This window comes from Dermacentor andersoni, chromosome 7 (assembly GCF_023375885.2).
Source record: "Dermacentor andersoni chromosome 7, qqDerAnde1_hic_scaffold, whole genome shotgun sequence".
Taxonomy (NCBI): domain Eukaryota; kingdom Metazoa; phylum Arthropoda; class Arachnida; order Ixodida; family Ixodidae; genus Dermacentor; species Dermacentor andersoni.
The window spans coordinates 99,109,428-99,131,127 of NC_092820.1; positions in this window are offsets into that span (position 1 = coordinate 99,109,428).

The following is a 21,700-nucleotide window of genomic DNA, read 5'->3' on the forward strand; positions in this document are numbered from 1 at the left end:
GAACCTTTCACTTGGGTACCTGTCTTCCTTGGTGACCTTGTTGAGATGGCGATTATCAGCGCAAGACATCCCAGGGTTCTCCTTCTTCTTCACCAATATGACTTGGGAGGGCCAAGGACTGGAAGAAGGCTCTACAAAGTTCTTCTCAAGCATGCCATCAACCTAAATTTGCATCATGGCGCGTTCGGGTACTGACACAGGATAAGTTCTCCAGTGAGTCGGAAGGGCATTGCTTCTTTTTATTGAATGCAAAATCAGGGGGGTTGACACAACGGACAATAACCGAAATGGAACGTATCTTGGTATGAAGCTACAAGGGAGCAGAGATCATCTGAGTAATCAGGTCGCAGGTCAGGGCTGGGTAGTAACAAAGATCAAAGATACATGTACCTCAGATTTTATCTTAGATACTCTTTGGGTATTTTCTATCTGTATCATGATTAGTCTGGCAAGACGTGTCCCAGCACTTGTTTTTCCGATACATCTAAGAATGTACCATGTATCGTACGATGCAAGTTACTGCAATCGCAACGTCACCGTGTGAAACTGTAAAAGTTGGCTGATCTCTGCTTCTCAAGCTCATACTGTTGGTACTAGCCACCTAAGTAAACCTTAAGGCAGCGACGTTCTTTTATCTTTCCGCCAGAACACACCAGTGAGGTCGGGCAATGAGGTCTTCGCGTCCCTATTGGTGGAGCAGAGTCACGTGGTGGTGCTCGCACCGTCTCGACAATACCAAGCGTGCGAACGTCTGCGCGCCGCCGACCATTTGTTTCCTTGATTTTTGTTTATAGTTGCGTCGGTACCACGACTCTTACTCGTAGCCACCGCACTGAGTGACGTACTTCGCGTAAATTCTGATGCCGCTATAGTGTCGTTATCGAAGTTTCTCCTGCGTAGTGTTTTGTTACAGAGTCTGAAGAATGCAAGAATAGGAGTAGCTTGAGTCTACTGGCTTTCACACTTAAGCGATGTGAAGGATTTCGTGGATGTAAATTTGCATGTCGTGAATCAAAGCACGGATGGTGCTCCTTCTAGAAGATTTCCACATCGGCAATTTTGTAAACGTGACTGTCACTCGCAAGCACCAAATGTAATTTTTTTACTGCGTTGCATGCGTAAACGGCAATGTGTTTATGAACAAATTAAAACTCCCCATCGCCATTTGCGCCATCGCGCATAAGCAAGCTGAGGAGTGACTCCCATCAGTAACAAAAACGACAAGCAAAGACCACTGACAGCGCAGCGTATGAAGTGGATTTGAGTTAAGCAACTAGAGGAGACCCAGTAGATTGCTTCGGAATGAAAAAAATAATTGTTTGAGAAAGAACGACAATGTTTTTGATTCTAACAGACAGTTCATTCATGTCAGACAAGGCTTGTTGGAGTTAAGAAATTTCCAAACAAACCTTCTTTTATATATGCGTTTGCGGCTGCATTATATAGCTTTGCAATAAGGAATTTGCGAATGTACGAAGTATCTTAAGATAGAAATGGAAAGTATGGTATCGCATACAATCTCTGTACCTCTGTATCTGAAATACTCGTCCGATTAGTTTGCATCGTTTCATGATACAATTGCAAAGTATCTTTGGCATGCGCGGTCGCAGGTCAGGAAAAATCATTCGGCGTAATGGGTCTTTATACATGTTAGGTGAAATTGACTCTGCAGCAGTCAAGTCAAGCTGAGGTTCAGTAGCCAGGCCAACACACTACAGTGCTGCAGGGAATGCCGCGTCGGTAGAGAAATATCCGGGGTATGAACTTGCGTCGAAGAACTGAAGTTCAGAATGGTAAGGTACGCTTGATAATTCCGAACTGTAACAATGGTGTTGGGTAACGTAACATGGCCGGTTAAGAGAACATCAAGAATAGGTTATGCCACGTAGTCTTCGTTAGGGAGAGCAGGATAGAGTACAATTGAATGCATGTTGTGGCATGGAACGGCAGACGAACGAAACCACGTCTAAAGCGGGGCTTGTCTGAGACGTCGTGAGCAGTACATTCGGGTAGTTCCGAGCGTACAACGCCGGAAGAGCAGTCGATAAGCGCAGAGTGAGTGCCCAAATGTCAATACCTAGGATCAGATCATGAGCGCAGTGGTCGATGACGGCTGAGACGTGCCTCGCGAAGCCGTGGGTTGCAGAGTGCGAGTAACAAAAAACGTCGTGTGACCCTTCTTACCGGACACGTTGCGCCATCTTCTTGCAGTGCGAAGAAGTCCGTGTGCGGCCTCCGAGATAAAAAGGGTGGCGACACGGTGCTTGCGAAAGCTGGGAAATGTTCTTTCGCTGGCCGCACAATCAGTGTCACATGCTCAGAACAGAAGGTCGGCGAGAAGTGCATTAAAGAAAGGCACATATCCTGTGCATTCACGGAGCACCTCACTAAAGCGTTTGCATGAAAGGCGTTCATTCAAAAGTGACTCATACCCAGCGCATGTGTGGTGTAGTTTCGATTGGCTGCTCTTGAGGAACCCCTGTGACGTAGGTTCAATGTTTCTATTCCATTGAGCATCGGACAATTTTCAGCGGTCTTTTTTGCTATTTTAGAGCGGCACATTTCTAGTGGTACATATAAATACCCAAGTTGGCGCCAAATACGTTCATTTAGGAGCGGCCGACAACCACTGGCCACTACCTAGTGACGCAAGTTGGCATCAGGGAAGCTCACTGAAAACAAGCACAGACAGTATGGCACAAACTCTGGGCTACAACTCGGTGTCACATTGTTTCTTGGAATCACGGCAACTACCCAGTCCCGCGTCTGCGGTGACCCATGTCAGCGTGAAGGTGGTATATATATATATATATATATATATATATATATATATATATATATATATATATACACATATAAAGAGACAGAGAGAGAGAGAGAGCGAGGGACATTTGAGAACGGTAAGTTAAACTCTGAGAAGTTAATCAGCAGTGAACCTGGTTGGCTAACCTGCACTGGGGAATGCGAAAAGAAGGAAAGAATAAGAAAGGAAGAAAATGTCCGTTGTCGAGATCACTGACATAGTAATAGTCTGGCAGCCTTCAAAAATTGAAGCACCGCTTCTGTTGCCTTCTCTAGCTGCGATATGCGAGGCCGTAAACCCATGAACCGGAATGGTTTTCTGTCCAGCCGATTTAGAGCTGGGCAGAGGTCATGTGTATCATGTTCAAAGAATGAACAGTAGCACCCTGCGGTACTCGGCGGCACTCGGTGGTATCGGCAATACCAATCAAACATGCATCCAAATTGGGGGGTGCAGTGCCCAGCGCCTCACTGTTTCCTCACTTCTTGGAAGCCCAGGTCACAGCCACAGATGCATAGATGGGCACATATATAGAGACTGCCGCATGCTCAGAGACCCAAATTGCTTGGACGGTTGGATTTCAACCCTGCTGCATTAACCGAGAAACCCGATGCACTACTCATTCGACTGCAGACTAGCCAGCAAACTCAGGTGAGCGGCCAAACTGTTAAAGACAAACTTACATAGCCAGAAACAAACATAGATTGATACTTGGCCCCGGCAACGTGTGTGAAGTATTCTGAGAATGCTGACTCGATAAACAATTTTAGGCTTGTCGAAACTAGGGTATAACTTATATCATCATCATCAGCAGCAGCAGCAGCCTAGTTACGCCAACTGCAGCGAAAAGGCCTCTCCCATACTTCTCCAACTACCCCGGTCATGTACTAATTGTGGCCATGTTGTCCCTGCAAACTTCTTAATCTCATGCGCCCACCTAACTTTCTGACGTTCCCTGCTACGCTTCTCTTCCCTTGAAATCCAGTCCGTAACCCTTAATGACCATCGGTTATCTTCCCTCCTCATTACATCTACGGTCCATGCCCATTTCTTTTTCTTGATTTCAACTAAGATATCACAAACTCGCGTTTGTTCCCTTTTCGTAAGCCTGCAGGTTTCTGCCCCGTACGTGAGTACTGGTAAGACACAGCTGTTATACGCATTCCTCTGGAGGGATAATGGCAACCTACTGGTCATGATCTGAGAATGCCTGCCGAACGCACCCCAGCCCATTCTTATTCTTCTGATTATTTCAGTCTCGTGATCCAGATCTGTGGTCACTACCTGTCCTAAGTAGATGTATTCCCTCACCACTTCCAGTGCCTCGCTACCTATCGTAAACTGCTGTTCTCTTCCGAGCCTGTTAAATATTACTTTAGTTTTCTGCAGATTAATTTTTAGATCCACCCTTCTGCTTTGCCTCTCCAGGTCAGTGAGCATGCATTTCAATTGGTCTCCTGAGTTACCAAGCAAGGCAATATCATCAGCGAATCGCAAGTTACTAAGGTATTCTCCATTGCCTTTTATCCCCAATTCTTCCCAGTCTCAGGTCTCTGAATACCTTCTGTAAACACGCTGTGAATAGCATTGCAGAGATCGTATCTCCCTGCCTGACACCTTTCTTTATTGGGATTTTGTTGCTTTCTTTACGGAGGGCCATGGTGGCTGTGGAGCTGCTATAGATACATTTCAGTATTTTTACATACGGCTGATTATTAGGCCCTGATTCCGTAATGCCTCCATGACTGCTTAGGTTTCGACTGAATCAAACGCTTTCTCGTAATCAATGAAAGCTATATATAATGGTTGGTTATAATCCGCACATTTCTCGATCACCTGATTGATAGTGTGAATATGGTCTACTGTTGAGTAGCCTTTACGGAATCCTGCCTGATTCTTTCGCTGACGGAAGTCTAAGGTGTTCCTGATTCTATTTGCGATTACCTTAGTAAATACTTTGTAGGCAACGGAGAGTAAGCTGATCGGTCTATAATTTTTCAAGTCTTTGGCATCCTCTTTCTTATGGATGAGGATTATGTGAGCGTTCTTCCAAGATTTCGGTACGCTCAAAGTCATGAGGCATTGCGTACACAGGGTGGAAAGTTTTTCTAGAACAATCTGCTCACCATCCTTCAAAAAATCTGCTGTTACCTGATCCTCCCCAGCTGCCTTCCACCTTTGCATAGCTCCCAGGGCTTTCTTTACTTCTTCCGGCATTACTTGTGGGATTTGAAATTCGTCTGGACTATTCTCTCTTCTATTATCGTCGTGGGTGCCACTGGTAGTGTACAAATCTCTATAGAACTCCTCAGCCACTTGAACTATTTTATCCATATTAATAATGATATTACCGACTTTGTCTCTTAACGCATACATCTGATTCTTGCCTATTCCTAATTCCCAATTCACTGCTTTCAGGCTCCGCCGTTCCTGAGAGCATGCTCAATTCTACCCATTTTATACTTCCTTATTTCCGCTATCTTACACTTGTTCATTAATTTGGAAAGTTCTGCCAGTCCTATTCTATCTGCAGCGTTAGAGGCTTTCATACATTGGTGCTTCTTGATCAGATATTTCGTCTCCTGCGATAGCTTACTGGCATCCTGAATAACAGAGTTACCACCGACTTCTATTGCACACTCCTTAATGATGCCCATTAGATTGTCGTTGATTGCTTCAACACTAAGGTGCTCTTCCTGAGTTAAAGCCGAATACCGTTTCTGTAGCTTGATCCGGAGTTCCTCTATTTTCCCTCTTACCGCTTAACCTCTTTACTGATATAGGATGCCTATAAACGTATGGGCATAGCCACCACGGGGCATGGTGAAGTGTGTAGTGCAGCCGTGCAGTCCTCCCTGGACAAGTTGTGTCGTCAGGTGGCGCCGTAGTGACCGCCGCGCGTACCCAGAGGGACGCACATATTCACTCAAGTGCGTGTCAAAGAGATTCATTGACGATCTGCTCATACGAAGAGTTGCATACGCAGTGGCCCCAGCGGTATATCTTAAGTGGCGCAGATGCAGGCGGGTGCCAAAGAGGTTATATGAAACCCAATGATAAACAGTGGCGCATATCCCGTGCCACATACTTTTGTAAACAACACACATTTTACGCTGCACAATCTTCTGGATCCGACCGCATTTATCGAATGCCATCTATTTGAGATTAGCTCACGTTTAACGTGAAATAGCTAGTCGGCTAACTAGCCGGCAAGGCACAAATGATGTTCCCAGTAAAATGCATACGGCATATATCAGCAATGACAGTATTTCTTTGTTCGGCTGCCTGAAGTAAAGGTTACGCAGCTATCGGATAAGAAACCAGTACGCTTGGCTTACAAAGTGCCTAGCTGAGTGCCGAGCAAACCTGAAGTTAAGCTTCCGACGTTTCCAACGACCGACAAACAATATTTTTGAGACATCTGCAATATTTCTGCAATAGAAGATCACAACTCATCAGGCTTTTATCTGAAAGGAGGAAATTCTGTAATTAAACCTGGTGACAATTGAATTTGTTGCTGTCACTCTTACATGACCACCTTAATAAGGAATTGTTGGTGTGATGCGCAGCTTTTTTACAATAAATACTATTCAGATCAGTACTCATGTTCTACAACTACGCTATCTATATTTTAGGACATAATAAACATTCAACATAACAACTGTCGACCAATCCATCTGTGAGGAACTTAAAGAACGTTTGTGTGAATTTTCAAGCACCAAGTGAAAGAATGGTGGAGTTCTTGCTATGAATTGATAAATTCCTGAAATTATTTCAATTAATGCTCCAAAAAGCTGGTCTTTACTTTCAAGCTACTGCCAATGTAAATTTTGTCATGAATTGCCAACGACTACAAAACAACATGAAGTACTACAAATAGGAATTAGTGGCTCACAACCGCTGCTGTCATAACTTTCGATTTAACCGCTCGCCCTGTTTCCTCTGTAGACATGTATCCACTAGTGCTGAATAGGTGCTCCACAGACGTACTCTGCATTACTGCGGTCATTAGGAAGAGCTATTGAAGCATAGAATATTTACATTTGAAGCTTACATGCTTCACAGCATTTTTGCAATGAAAATATGAAAACATCGAGTAAGAAGCTGGGTATACATTTTCTCACTCAAGCACCGCCTCTCAGACAAAAATTAATAAGCGCTGTCGCTCAGTATATACTTAGTATATGTCATGTAGCAAATCGTTTGGCTGGAATGAACATCGTGAGGGACAAAATGTACAGTGCGAAATGACTAGCACCACCAGACGGGATATTTCTAACATGTGAGTGATTCTGCCGCTCATGGGGTCCGGTTGCTTGTTGGTGTTGACTCTCCTTAATGGGTTCAAGCATGGCCAATAATTAGTATTATATAAATTTCCTGACGGCGGAAAAATACCATTTTATCTATGTGCTAGTTACGTCCGATTATGACACATGGAATAGCATTGCAGGAAAAACACGGTGAAGGCGGGGGATGGAAATTCATGACGATGAGCAAAACGAGAAAAAGGCAAAAGCGAGAGCCAACGTTTCGACAAGTTTACTTGCCTTTTCAAGGTAAGTTCACTTGTCGAAACATTGGTTCTCGTTTTAACGTTGCTCTCGTTTTGCTCATGTTATAGCTTTGTAATTTACGGCACTGGTCATTTATTCGTCAAGTATATTAGGTTTGTATGTACTTGCTGCCCTGTTATGAAAGCAATTTTTATTGAAAAATGACAGAGGTACACATGAAGAGTGGTAATTGAATTGTTCAAGAGGTGGTAGAGTAAAGATTGCTTTTGGGGCAACGTTTCGACGTGAGGACATGTAATCTTCAGGGCAACTGCTTTCTTTTACAGGTAGAAACGCTGTCAAGAAATGTGGGTGTTGGTCGTCGCAATTAGAAAGATAAGCTCCCGTGTAGAAGCGTGTTTCCATAGAAGTTCTTGGTTAGGCCAATTTCAGTTCCCCTCCAAGCTCAACAAACAGTATTAAAGAATGACGCAGCAGAGTTTATGTGGGTTATCTTAAATGACGCGTTTATTTGTAAATGACATCAACTGTGTTCCGAACAGAACTACCAACCCATCCTAGACTGTTTAACACTATAGTACCCGTATTACCGCAGTAAAGCTTCATTCATTGTGCTTAAATAATGGAACCTTGCACTCCGTCGAACCACAGTCCTGGAACCATAATTAGGCTGTGCCATAGACAGGGTTAAAATTTCGTTCCGATACCACTACTTTCAGAACAGTTGGATTATATACATAAGCTTTATGGATATTTCTGTATTCAGTTTATTTGTATATGTTTTGCGCCTAGTCGAAAAATATTGCAATTTGATGTTTGTGTATTTTGTCTGATGTGATGCTTCCTAATATTTTTTTTTCTTTCTTCATAGGTCATCTACCCTTTTATGACCTCCGTGTTTGGGACGCATTCGTTCGAACCGGCCCTCACGAAAAATGCATTACGCTTTTCAGAAAGGTAACGGGTAGAGGGCACGGTATTTATGTACCGAAGTGCCAACACATTCACAAGAATAAATAAAATGTTAGAAATGAAGGAAGTTTTATGTATTACACAACAGCCCGAACGCGTGTTTGAATATGGTCATCATGCGAACAGTGCTGATGTAGCTTCGTGAAGTCTTTTAAAGAAATATAGCAAATCCATGGTAGAACTGTATCAAGTGACGCAAATGACATTCCACCTTATGAACCCAAATTACCTCGGCAAGACTTTGCCATTATTCCCATTATCATTCAACACTTATACATCAGCTATTAAGGAGCCAATGCGGCTGTGTAGGTGACACTGTGCATTTGAAAACACTTTGCTGGCTTCTTCACTCTCTATGAGAACATCCCCAATGCCTTCTAAGAAGTTCTACTCAAATATTTTCCTTTTCTGTAGCTCAAATGTTGCAATCACATTCAGCTATAATATACCAAAATATTTGGCAACAAATTTTCTTGACGTGGTCTATTTCCGCTTTGGTGCTTATTTACGCCAAAACACTGAAATTTCCTGCGGCGTTTTCCACATTGGCTTTTCGTCCCCCTCATTTGCACAGTAAGATCGGCTATTCGTGACAAACATTTCCAGAGAAGAAGTACACACTCTGTCACATTCTGCTTGCTCGTTGCGATCTAGGCATCATGTAATCATAGAATAAGTGGCATACCATGAGGCAGTATGGGGCAAAAAAGAAACGCGCTCGTGGACTTAGGCTTAGGTGGATGTTTAAAGCCTTAGTTTAACCAAATTAGCCGTGCATCACAATCAGATTGTGGTTTTGATGCATATATTCGACAATTTCAGTTTAATTTAAAATCTGTGAGGCAACTATGCTGTTTTGGTCCCGTGTCGAAATTGAATATTGTCTTTGTGAAGTAAAGACTGCTTTTAATTCAACAATCTTGCGAAAAAAATAGCTGTATCGCGTCTGTACGATGACACTGGTAGTGTTTTATGTAAGGCAGCAGTGGGAGGTGTGCCAGAAGAGCCGATACATAGGCGCGCAGGCTCTTTCCTATTGTGTTATTGGTCTAATATTGTTTGCAACAGGGGATGAGTTTGAGAATATTCACCTTGTAGCAAACGCATCTGTAACTTGGTGACCTCTGTAACGACAATATTGGATCGATCGTGGAAGCGCCAAGCGGTGATAAAAAGCAAAGCGACAAAGACAAAGGTAATGAGACACAGAAACATATTCTAAGCACCCACATGCCACTACTTTCCTGGCATATGAACGCGCGTTTTTATAAGGAGAATGTGTCATGCCAGAAACAGATCCCAATCAGAAAATTGTGACCGGCGATGCAGGTGTAAGCAGATAGCAGTAATTGCATGTATATATGAAAAGACAAGAAACATGTTCGCTAGAATCATTATTGTGAAGCACGAAGTTTCAGCGTACGAAACAACCAATAAACTGCGCTTTCTCCCTTTCCTTTTTCTGCCGAAGAATTGTTGCTCCTTAAACAAGCAGATTGATGCGGTGAGGAGGGTATCGTGTCGTTAACCTAAGAAGGCGACCGCGTGTTCGTGAACGTTGTGTATTTCGTACCATGCCCCCCAGGAGATCTCTGTAGGTGTCGTTGCGTGCAGCAGTATTCGAGACTCACCTGAGTGTCCTTGGTTCCAAGTTGTCTGATGAGCCAATGCGGTTTGTTGGCGTCAGAATTTTTCGTAGCACCATACGATGACAGCCTTCGTACTGGACGGGTATTCTGCTTGCGGAGGCCAATTCGGTGTTTCAGTGGCAAATAAAGGAGGCACTGGCGAGCAGCTGGATGCACGGGCTGGGCAGCTGAAGGAGCAGTCAAGTCTTAGAGTTTAGGCCGCAAGAAACGCACGCGCCTTGGGGCTACTCCAGCCCTGTTTTCGCCTGCCTCTGATCCGCGCGTTCTGGAGAAGAGACAGAAGCAAGCAGCACTAGGGCACTGTTAGCGATATGAGACGCGAGTTGCCGTGTGATTCTTGGCATGTCCCTCTAAGTGGATACGAGCTATAAAAGAGGATCATACCCCTCATGATCATCCTCCTTCTTATCATCATTAGGAGGCGCGAGCGCTGATCGGGGACCACCGAGGCTGTTGTTCTCTGGATGCCGTGGTTGTTTTTTGCCTGCCGCTTCTCACAATAAATGCATTAATGAAAGTGCTGGTAGTGTTCGATAACCTTCAAAGGTGTAATTCAGAATCGGACGTTGCCCAGTGCCCGGACAATGCCTGACGAAGCCATTTAGCGAGGTACGGCCCCATCTCCATCGGTCGTGGCGTGCACCGTACAGAGCCACTGTAATACCATACTCTGCTTGGTGGAACCGAGGACCAGGGCGTAGAAGATTGGCCGTTCTACTTGAAAAAAATGGAGCGTGCACAAGTGGTACGACACCCCAAGACTGTACAATGTGGTGTCGTACCACTTGTGCACAAGACTGCGCATTAACCGAGAATACCAGTGGATAACACGTGAAATAACCCAACTAAAAATAAAAATAAAACGACGGTGGAAAAAGGCAACCAAGTGCACGTTAGAATACCTTACCGGTACATTAAAACAAAAAATACCAGAAGCAAAAGCGCGTTTCTTTGACCCTACGTTACCTTCGTTTATGGTGCGCAACCACCACAATTTCTGGCGATATTTGTCAGATGAACGAGAAAAAATAAAGCAAATCAAAAACTCGGATCATGTTATCCAGGATCCAGAACACATTGCTTATGAGATGAATAACTTCTTTCAGACAGTTTTTACAAAACATGCTACAAATGCAGCTTCAACACCTTACGATGACAAAATACCACTGGAAGAATTAAGTGTATGTGAAGAGGGCGTAATGTCTCTATTGCATAAACTTGATCTTAAAAAATCTACCGGCCCCGATCAGATTTCTAACGCATTCTTAAGACTATACGCAAGTTGGACATCAAGGTATCTATTTAAAATATTCACTCTTTCTCTTCAAACATCAGTGTTACCGGACGATTGGCGCAAGGCTGCAATAATTCCACTACATAAATTGGGCTCAAAATTAGATTTAGATAACTACCGCCCAGTGTCATAAACAAGCTCATGCTGCAAAATAATGGAACACGTAATATCTAAGGCCCTAATAACTCACCTAGAAACAAACAAACTTCTATATAAACAACAACCGGGTTTCAGATCAAGCCTGTCAAATATAACCCCACAAGCTGAGTTAACTCATGACATACCTAACGTACTTAGTAATGATGGCCAATTAGATGCAGTTCTTTTCGACATTTTTAGAGCGTTTGACGTAGTTCCGCACCAGGATATACTCACAAAATTATCGGCTTTCTGTATTAGTAATAAACTAATATCCTGGGTAAACAGTTTTCTAACTAATCCTAAACAGAGCGTTACAATCGGTAATCCTTCACAACCACTCGATGTCTACTCAGGAGTACCTCAAGGATCGGTTCTGGCACCACTTTTGTTCTTGATGTACATTAACAACATCGAGTTTTCCATTAAAAACTCAATTCAGATGCGCCTGTTTGCCGATGACTGTCTCGTGTACACAGTCGTATACAATTCAGACGACCAGATACAACTTCACAATTCACTGCTTACAATTTACTCTTGGTGCAACACTCGGGGCATGAAACAGAACACATCAAGAACAGACTACATTTCTTTCACAAATAAGAAACTCCCGCGCAACTTTACATATTCGATCGGAAGCTCAATAATAACCTTAACTGGGAGCCTGATATCTCGACCATGTGTCAAAAAGCCCTATGTAAAATATACTTTTTAAAAAGGAAACTGTGCGCAGCACCACCACACCTCCAACGAAATGCACTAATAAGACCACGCCTAGAATACGCTGATTTATTCTGAAGCCCTCTTAAAAGCGCCTTATAAATAAAATAGAACGCATACAAAAATTAGCAATTAGGTTGGTATATTCGAATTACAAAAGGCAGGCCAGTATCTCAGGTCTGCTCGAAAGGGTAAACCTAAAATTCCTCCCACAGAGCAGAGCAGTTTCAGGACTAAAATTCATCTATCAATTATACCACGGTCATTTCCAGTAACACATTCTCATTACCTGCAGGATCCTCCAAAACGCTCAACCAGACTAAATCATTCCAAAACAATCTAACAATCTATCTTCCCCCAAGTCGTGGTATTGTTCACAAACATTCCCTTTTTCCGTCGGCCATTTCCCAGTGGAATAAGTTAACTAACGATATTGTGTGTTGCAATAACATCGACTTCTTTATTAGCCGCATTCAGTGTATTGGCTTTTCACTATGATTTTTTTATCATTACATTTCTGCACCACTCCTGCACGGGCCGTGAAGGGCGTGCAGTATATTCAAATTAAGGAAAAGTTAACCCGCGTAAGCTCCTTGGTTAGCGTATTTTTTTAGCATGGGACTAGGCAATGGCAGAAAGCATGACTGTAGTGTGATTCAGTGACCGCATTGTGTATTGTCGGGCTGTTTTCACTAGCCGTGCACATCTGTGACATTAGAAGTCACAGATGTGCAAGGGCACAAGTGCTAAAAACAGCTCTTGTTAAACAATAGAAAACATTGAAGCCCGCTTTTTGTAAAAATAAAATTCTGAGTATAACCGTGCACCTGTTTTCTCAAGAAAGCTCCTGTAGCATAACATGAGAAAACAGTGCACATCGTCAGAAACTTTCTTCGGAAAATTTTTATCAAGCTTCTTTAGCTGCAAGCATATGTGACCGGCAGTAGCAAAAAATGGCTTCTGAGGGGACAGGCTTAGGGGATGGGCAATCGCTGCAAGAATTTATGCTCTCCTTTTTCCAACTCAGTTACTAAGCAAGCCACAGAATAAAACAATCAATATTTCTTTCTGCAAATAAATTGAATCAACTCTCCACAAAAATGGCGTATTAGTTCAAACAGAGAGAAGACACAAGAAGAAATGCGCCTGCTCAAGGAAAAGTTCCGCCAAACCGGTAATCAAGGACACATGTGGGCTCTCGCTGCTGATAAGTGTTGAGGCATGAACATTCTTCTTCGCTTAAGACAATTGCAGAATGAATTATTCACATGGTAGAGCTAATTATTATCTGCAAGGTGACAACCATTCGGGAAATTGTTTGCTATTTGTCTGAACGAAACAACGGTACGTGCAAATTTCTGAGTACCGACGCAATCGTAGCAGCGCAACGAAACAATTACGGTGTTCCATAAGTCAACAAACACTTATCTTCAATTATTATGTGGTTGATGGAACGACCTGTCTGCTCTGCATAAAAGTGACCACCAGTTAAAAGCGACTGTGTAAATTACTTCCAATACGCCCTTGTAATCTGGTCCGCATCTGTTGCCTAAAAGCTATCAGTATATTTCTTGTAATTCAACTGATATTGCTTTTGTTTTTCATGGCGACACTATGTATCAGAAGAGAAACCTATTAAAAACTATGAATACCAATTTGGCCTCGTATTGATGGCCTAATTACCTTCATGAAACGAAAAGTGAGTGTAAGAAAAACAAAGATTCTTTTTGTAAACCTAGCGATTTCTGCAGCAATGTGCGGACTTGTAGAGACGATGTTTCTTTTCAAACCTTTCCAAACTGCAGCTATGTCAATTCGACGAACCCCTTCGTCTAGGAAACGAGTCAGCTGCATGCGAGATCTTGTCCACGCACGACCGTCGGTGGGCTTAAGCGAAGCTGCATATCTTTTCGAATTGTTATATTTACGCTGGTTTGGAAAACTTCCAGAATTTCATTCTAAATTTGACGGTACGTCTTCGATTGTGCGTGTGCCAGAAGAGGGCGGATGCAATCGCCGTTTAAGTTTTGTTTGACGCTACCCCCTCCCCCCTCTCGCTTGCTAAACGTACTAAAAAGAGCAGGCGTGAGGGTCTGGCGTCGCGAGATTGCTTTACTTGAAGCACGCGTCTCACCGATACCTAGGGTGATTTCACGAACGTATTTACCCTCAGAACCTGTTTATTTATTTATTTCACATACCCTCATGATGGCCCACAAGACATTATTGAGGGGAGTGGTACACTCATTTCAATAAATCTGTTACAAAAGGAGGCAACACATACATAATATATATATATATATATATATATATATATATATATATATATATATATATATACCGGAACAAACACATAATTCAAAACCCGGAACATGAAGTGAGTTCAAAATGATACAAATGCCAAGAAACACCAAATCACACAAAGAAAAGTGGTGCAAATTGCCAAACGCCACCATTAGTACAAATATTAACACAGCAAATCTGGGGTAAACTATGTAACAGAATGCGCATGATTACGAGGAAAAAGGGAATGGAACCAAAGCTATGGCAAGCAATAATGTGTTGATAATTCCTTCTTAAATTCATCAAAGTCTTTGGAACTTGCAATATCCCGTGGTAGGTGGTTCTAGTCCAACGATGTTTTTGGAATGAATGAATTCTTGCAGGATGTTGTACGTCACTGCGGAACACCAACTTTGCATGGATGATCTAAGCAGGATGAAACAAGTTGGCGGCGTGAGTAATGTATCTTTAAGGGTGGAATTCATGTGGTAAATTTTTTAAAGAATACAGACACAGGCATGATATTTTCCTGCGCATTGAGAGAGGGGTTAGTGACAGACCGGTGACAGACCGGCGACGTCTTCCACAGCTACTGCTAAATTAAATAAATTAAAGGCACTTGCGGTGACTTGCACCCCGATAAACTATGATATTCGTATTCAGAGGGGGGCGGGCAATAATATACCTCTGAAAACTCAATTCGTTTCGAAATGTCGTTTAGCTACCTTATAATCCATTACCCCAACCAATGTAACCCCAAGTTATTTATAGAAACAGACGTGCCCAATGTCATTTCTTTATTGACACAGTTTTCTTATGTCATTCTGACACTTAAAATGTATTGACTGGTTTCTGGCTAGAATTAAGACACAAAAAAAGCTCTTCTTGTCTGCAGATTTTCCTCATTTCATGACATAATGCTATAAGGTAAATAACGACCCGCTCGAAAAAAAAGTATGGAACCAGCCGATAATGTCTTTCCCGTCAGTAGACTACTGCAAGACTCCGGCATTCACAAAACGGAAGCCGTGGAGGCACCGGTGGTATTGCGTTGGTACACGCGTGCCTTACCCAGCGCGTCAGCGTCGTCGTCGTCGCTCTTGTTGTCATCTGAAGCACTCACCTACTCGCTATCTAAGTCGGCGTCACTGTCTGAGGCAAACTCGAGGTTTCCAGCAACGCTGCTGCCATAAATACTACAAGACGCAATACCTTTAATGGAAGCAGCACTGCCACCGGCATTCCTGATGTATGTCGCCATCTTAGGTCACGTTGCCACGCTAAACAAGCGGTAAAGACGCAAAGCTACCATTTAATGTTGAAAATTGAAACCGAAGCCAAACCGAAAATCGTCTTTAGTGATGGTAGGGACACATCATCGGACTGAAATAGTGCAAATCTTCATTGGTAATATTTTCAAAAACTCCCACGAAGAGAACAGGTCGGAATGCGGTTAAAAGTCTTAAGTGCAAGATGGCTATTTTATTTTTGGCAGCTTCAGAATGTTTGAAGAAAAAGCTAAACACATGTTTCGGTGATCGCAGCAATAGTGATTGCCCATATAATATTATCAAAAGATGTCACTGCAACCTCTAGAAATTAAATGCCTTTATGAATTGGGGATTCAATCAAGCATGTAACTCCCCTAGCTCATTTCACTCATAATTAATTTGTCACAGAAGCAACGACACTGTCAAACACAGAACACAACTACCCATAGGCGCAACGAAATATTCTGAAGACGCTAACACTAAGAAGACCCACTCTGACGCATAAGAAAAGCACATGTGATTAAGGAGAGCGGCAAATATTGAACAAATCCATATTATTCATTTGTGCAAACACTTCTCGTTTTTTACTACTACTTGCATTCCATTTACATACATAGAAACGATTTTCAGGAAAGCCCGCGTAGACACACGTTTTAAAATAACATGTGCTTTCTGAAATTGTACAATAATAATATCCTCAACAGGCTTTTACCACCCGTCATCCGTTAGAGAGTGATACAACTATTCAAAATCTACCTCGGTGCTACTAAATCCATCACAAATCTTCCTTAAAATACTGCACTAGGGCCATCGAGTCAGGTATCAGGGACATATTTAGATACCTAAGTGGAGCTTCAAGTTCTGCTGAGTGACGTGCCACCGCATATTGCAAAGTTTATTTCTCAGAAACAATTTCAATGAAAGAAACCCTCTGCTTAAGCATTGAAATGTAAAAGGAGCAAATTGGCCTTCTTGATACAATATGCTACTTATCTAGAGTATGTTTCATGAGTAGGTGAAGCGTGCGCTAGATAAAAGAAACAAACAAGGAGATTGGTGGGCGACTACACGTTGCATGCGTAGTTCATGGAAGCTTTTGCAGAGACTGATGAGTTCAGACACTGTTGCTGAATTTTTAGCCAACGTTTGGATCGCGTCGTCTTCAGTGCCTTTTAAAACATGCCTGATCTTCCCTGCATCAGCCATTCACACTTCAATGCGGTTGCAGAGGTCGACAACTTCTTCAGTGTTGCTGGTAAATGTATCCCCGCTCTGTTGCGCACATGGATGAAGGAAACAAACTGAGAGGCCCTACCCCCTAAGTCCGCTAGGAGAAAAGTGTGGAGGAATTGATGTCATACTTCCTAATTTTTGCTTTATTGTTGTCTTCCTCTGGCTATAGCGGCCACGTCCTCGGGCCACAGTGACGGCTTTGATATGTTGTGCGCGCTCACACTTGTTGCTCCGTGGATTTAGTACCGCGTGGTAAAGGCGTCGTGTGTGCTGGGTTGCGTTAGTATCCGTGCTTTGTACCGCTGTTATCCAGATTGTGCTGTCTCTGCTGTTGTTGTGGCCAAGCGGGACTGCGAGAAGTAAAACGCGCGAAATGAGCGCACATGCGACGCTGTACACCACGCCATGAACGAAGAATGACGGGGAGGTATTTTTTCGCTTTCGGTGGATTCATGCAAACGTCTCATCACAGACTTGTCAGCTGTGCCAGTGTTCATGCTTTTCACAACGGATGATGCATTTATTGCACGTAAAACGGCCTTAGGAAGGGTGGTAAAGTAGCGGCTGCTTTGAGTAATAAAGGGACGAAAATCCTTTACTGCTGTAATATTTTCTGTGTTATCCAGGGGCGCAGGAAAGTGAAGTGAAGTGAACAAGTCTCGGCAGAGGAACGTACCCCATCATGTAAGCAGGTCAGGCAACACGCTAGCCGCACGCATTCGCACTTGTACTGTTCAGCACCATCGAGCTTTGTTTCCGAAAAGCTTCACTTACTACGAGAGCAATGTGCCTCAGGCCGCAACCGGTGTATTTAAAGGCGTAAGGAAACTCTCCTCTGTAAGACTATTCGCAGGTGTCGTGTGGCTCGTCACACCTTCCCTGCAAGTGGCCGCCCGAAAGGCGTTCGATAAGGATGGGTTGGTCATAGGTTTTATCACGCTAGAATACACCGCAATTGGGCCGTTGGCCAGAATAGTACGGCGCGCTGCCCGGCGTAGTTGCACCTGTGGTAGTGCGCCGAAGGCAATAGGCTTCGCAAAGAGTGACGTCAGGGCCCTTCCTAAGATTTTCCTCCCTCCATGGTTGCACACGACCACGCCAACGTTGCTCGGCGCGAAGCTTCCGAACGGTAAGTCACCCGAATACACCCGTGATGTTAGTTGTGAAAGCCACCCTCGTTGTGAGATCGCGTTCGCGGTTGCGGTGTTAAGCGCTGGCGACACCGCTCAAATAATGTGACCGTAATTCAGTTTTTGCTGTCGTCCCAGTGGTTGTGAACGCTCGCCCGGTCATAGTGGGCTAGCTAGTCTTCTACGTCATGGGGAACCATAACGTAGAACTATTCCAAACTTTTCTATTCCAATTCTGCAACCAGCCTTCTGCGATTGGCCAAAACTTTTTGGACCACCTCCACTTCACCATGTATGTCACGCGACGTCACGAAAACCGCGATAGCTCCCCATCTGATATGATGTGTACGCACTGATTACGCATGATTTGACCGAACAAAAAAAAAATGGTTCTTTCTGATTCGACGCCCTTTCGCCATAAGCCCTCGATTATCCGTCAAGAGTTTTCGAGCTACACCCACTTCACCTGCCTGTCACGCGACTTCACAAAGCGGCGAGAACTCAACGCGTCAAAGTGACGTGTACGCCTTAAAGATGCATTGATATGCCGAACAAAACTGAATTTCCTTCTCAATAGCCGCAGGCTGCCCCGTTCCGAAAGGAATAAAAGATGGCTACCACCGATCGCTCAGGCACTGGGTACTCGTACTTGCCGGAGACCATGGGTTTATTTGCATGCAAGAGAACTTTTTACGGGGATGTGTAACATTTTCGAGAACTTTCGGCACGTTTAAGACCACGTTATGTCAACTCTTCTTTGCTGAATACCCGTTCTAGCGTCATTCTTAAGCTTCCGTTGCATGCCGTCTCGATTGTTGACGAGCCACCACAAGCTATGTAAGGGAAAGCGGACCAATGGCAGACGCCGGCACCACACTCTTCATCCGGTTAACGATTTTCAGTGCAGCGGCTCGGCCCCATCGAATCCCTCTCAACTTGAGCGTGCTCCTCGCCTCTTGTGAGCCAATTAGATAAGACAAGCCGCTCGGTGCAGGCGACGTTATTCGTTTTTCAAGCAAACAAAAGTTACCTCTTATGAACGAGGAGAGCGTTTCATTGGTCTGTTGAGAGAACCCTGCGGGTGACCGCCCGGTGCTTCAGTCGGCACTTACGCAAATTTGACGTCAGGATATTGCAATAAAAACATATTGGAATAGTTTTACGTTATAGAGTCCATGGTCTTCTGTACCACTGAATATACGGGGTCGCATTGACGCAACGGGCCAGGGAAGACCACGGTAGTCACCGGGGCAGCAGGTTGCGGTTACGGTGTTCGTTCTTCTGGTGTAATAGAGATGGGCTGTATTACCCCATTGCGAACTTCAAGATCTTCAAGTGTACCCAACAGCTCCACCAATTGTAAGGGGGGTTTATTCGGGTCGTAGAGCAGCAGCGACAAACGTATCAGCAGCAGGCAGGGCGAAGCCAGTGAGCGAACTGGGCCACGCGATGGAAACGGGGCTTTTCAGCGTGCCGATCTTCTGTCTGACAGTATCTATCTATCTATCTATCTATCTATCTATCTATCTATCTATCTATCTATCTATCTATCTATCTATCTATCTATCTATCTATCTATCTATCTATCTGTCTGTCTGTCTGTCTGTCTGTCTGTCTGTCTGTCTGTCTGTCTGTCTGTCTGTCTGTCTGTCTGTCTGTCTGTCTGTCTGTCTGTCTGTCTGTCTGTCTGTCTGTCTGTCTGTCTGTCTGTCTGTCTGTCTGTCTGTCTGTCTGTCTATTCCTACTATCTATCTATCTATCTATCTATCTATCTATCTATCTATCTATCTATCTATCTATCTATCTATCTATCTATCTATCTATCTCTCTCTCTCTGTCTATCTATCTATCTATCTATCTATCTGTTCCTACTATCTATCTATCTATCTATCTGTCTATCTATCTATCCGTCCGTCTGTCTGTCTGTCTGTCTGTCTGTCTGTCTGTCTGTCTGTCTGTCTGTCTGTCTGTACTCCCTGCCAGGCTCAGCGGGTTGTTATCAGTAAGAGGAGAGTTACGCCGCTGGTCAGCTCGTCGGCTTGTCGAGACGTCGAAGAAATTAACTTATCACTCAGTTGCGTCGGCCTGCTTAGGATGTTTAGGTATATTTGGCTAGCCTTTCTTTGCCACAAGTATGGCGCAATATGTGCTGACAAGCCAAAATTGAGTTTTAAAAAAGCACTTGGGAGTACGTTTTATTTATGTAGTAATATTAGAAGAATATAGAGAATAAATACGCGAATAAAATACCGACATACACGTACAGCGAAGTTACGGCGCTTTTCATGCTGTCCTACGCAATTCAAGGGAACGCGATAAATAAGATGTAGTTTTCTTCTGGCACAATCGTTCATTATAATTAAACACACGGTTGCAGAATATGGTAGAGATGCGTGTTATGAACATTTTTTTTCATCGGCACATCCACTCTTCCGCGTTTGGTTTGAAAGTGGTAAAAACAGGAATACCAAATACTTTTGTTTTTTATTCTGCCATTTACTCACCCTTCTCCACGTCAAAGCTGCCACATGTAACTACAGAGTCTTTACTATGCGTTTCGAGACATGCGTTTTAGGTTCCTTTAAAAAACGGGAACCATTTGATAACCGACCAGTCGACAACCGCCTCTAATATTCTTAACAACAAGCTGGTACAGAAAGCTTATGTCAGCGGGTCATGTACATATATACACAGTATACATACATATATACATATACATACATACATATACATATATATACATGTATGCAGGAGCAAAACGCTTCGCATGTTAATTTTTTAAGTGGCAAAAGGCACTTCAGGCTACTAGATTGTTCCTGTGGTGTGGTTCTTTTCTCATCGTAGGGCACACCCAACCATCCGACAAATATTTTCGCTCATGTTAGCACAAAACTTTATGTCTACTATGTGCGTAATTTCCATTTCCTGCATGTAATGGCGTTGTGCTCCCACTGCGAAATAAAACAACGAAAGATAATTATATCAGGTGGCAAAGAACGCCTCGCTTTCTTTTCTTACAACACCGAAAAACTATTTTTGCTTCACAAAACTAATAAAAAACGTGGTTTTAGAGTCAAGTATTCAGCTCATACGGTTTCAAATCTAACAACCGTGTTCTGATGTCAAAGCAGCTGTAGCGGCAACGTTATCTTCTGAAGAGCTGTTGCGTGGCAATTGAATCACAAATGCTACTACTGGTAGTCTTACTATGGCTATTCCCAAGAAAACAAGCCACAGTGGCTTCTACTGATAGTCCTACTACAGCTAATCCCCTTCTTTATTACCGCTTTCCACATGAATTGTAAAAACGCCTGATGTATGAACATTTTGTCTCGATAAAGTTAGTAACATATGCAGAGAAATGATGAAACACGTGAAAGAAATTTTACGTAAGTTTAAAGAGACTAGATAATTCCAGTGTAAAGTACAGGACAGAGGTCCATGCATGATTCACAGGGTACACGTCATTGTATATGTAACAAAATTGAACGTATAGAGGGAGCGTACATGGCGTATCCAAGGGGCCTACTGATGCTAAAATTGGCTTTTCTTTCTAAAATGGCACCGACTTTATGCGGTTGGGAAAGTGACACTGCGGAACCGTGTGTCATGATTCTAAAGATACACTGCTACGCAATCTCGTTCATTGTTACTTCAACAAAGAGGTTAACATTTTCACAAAAATACCAT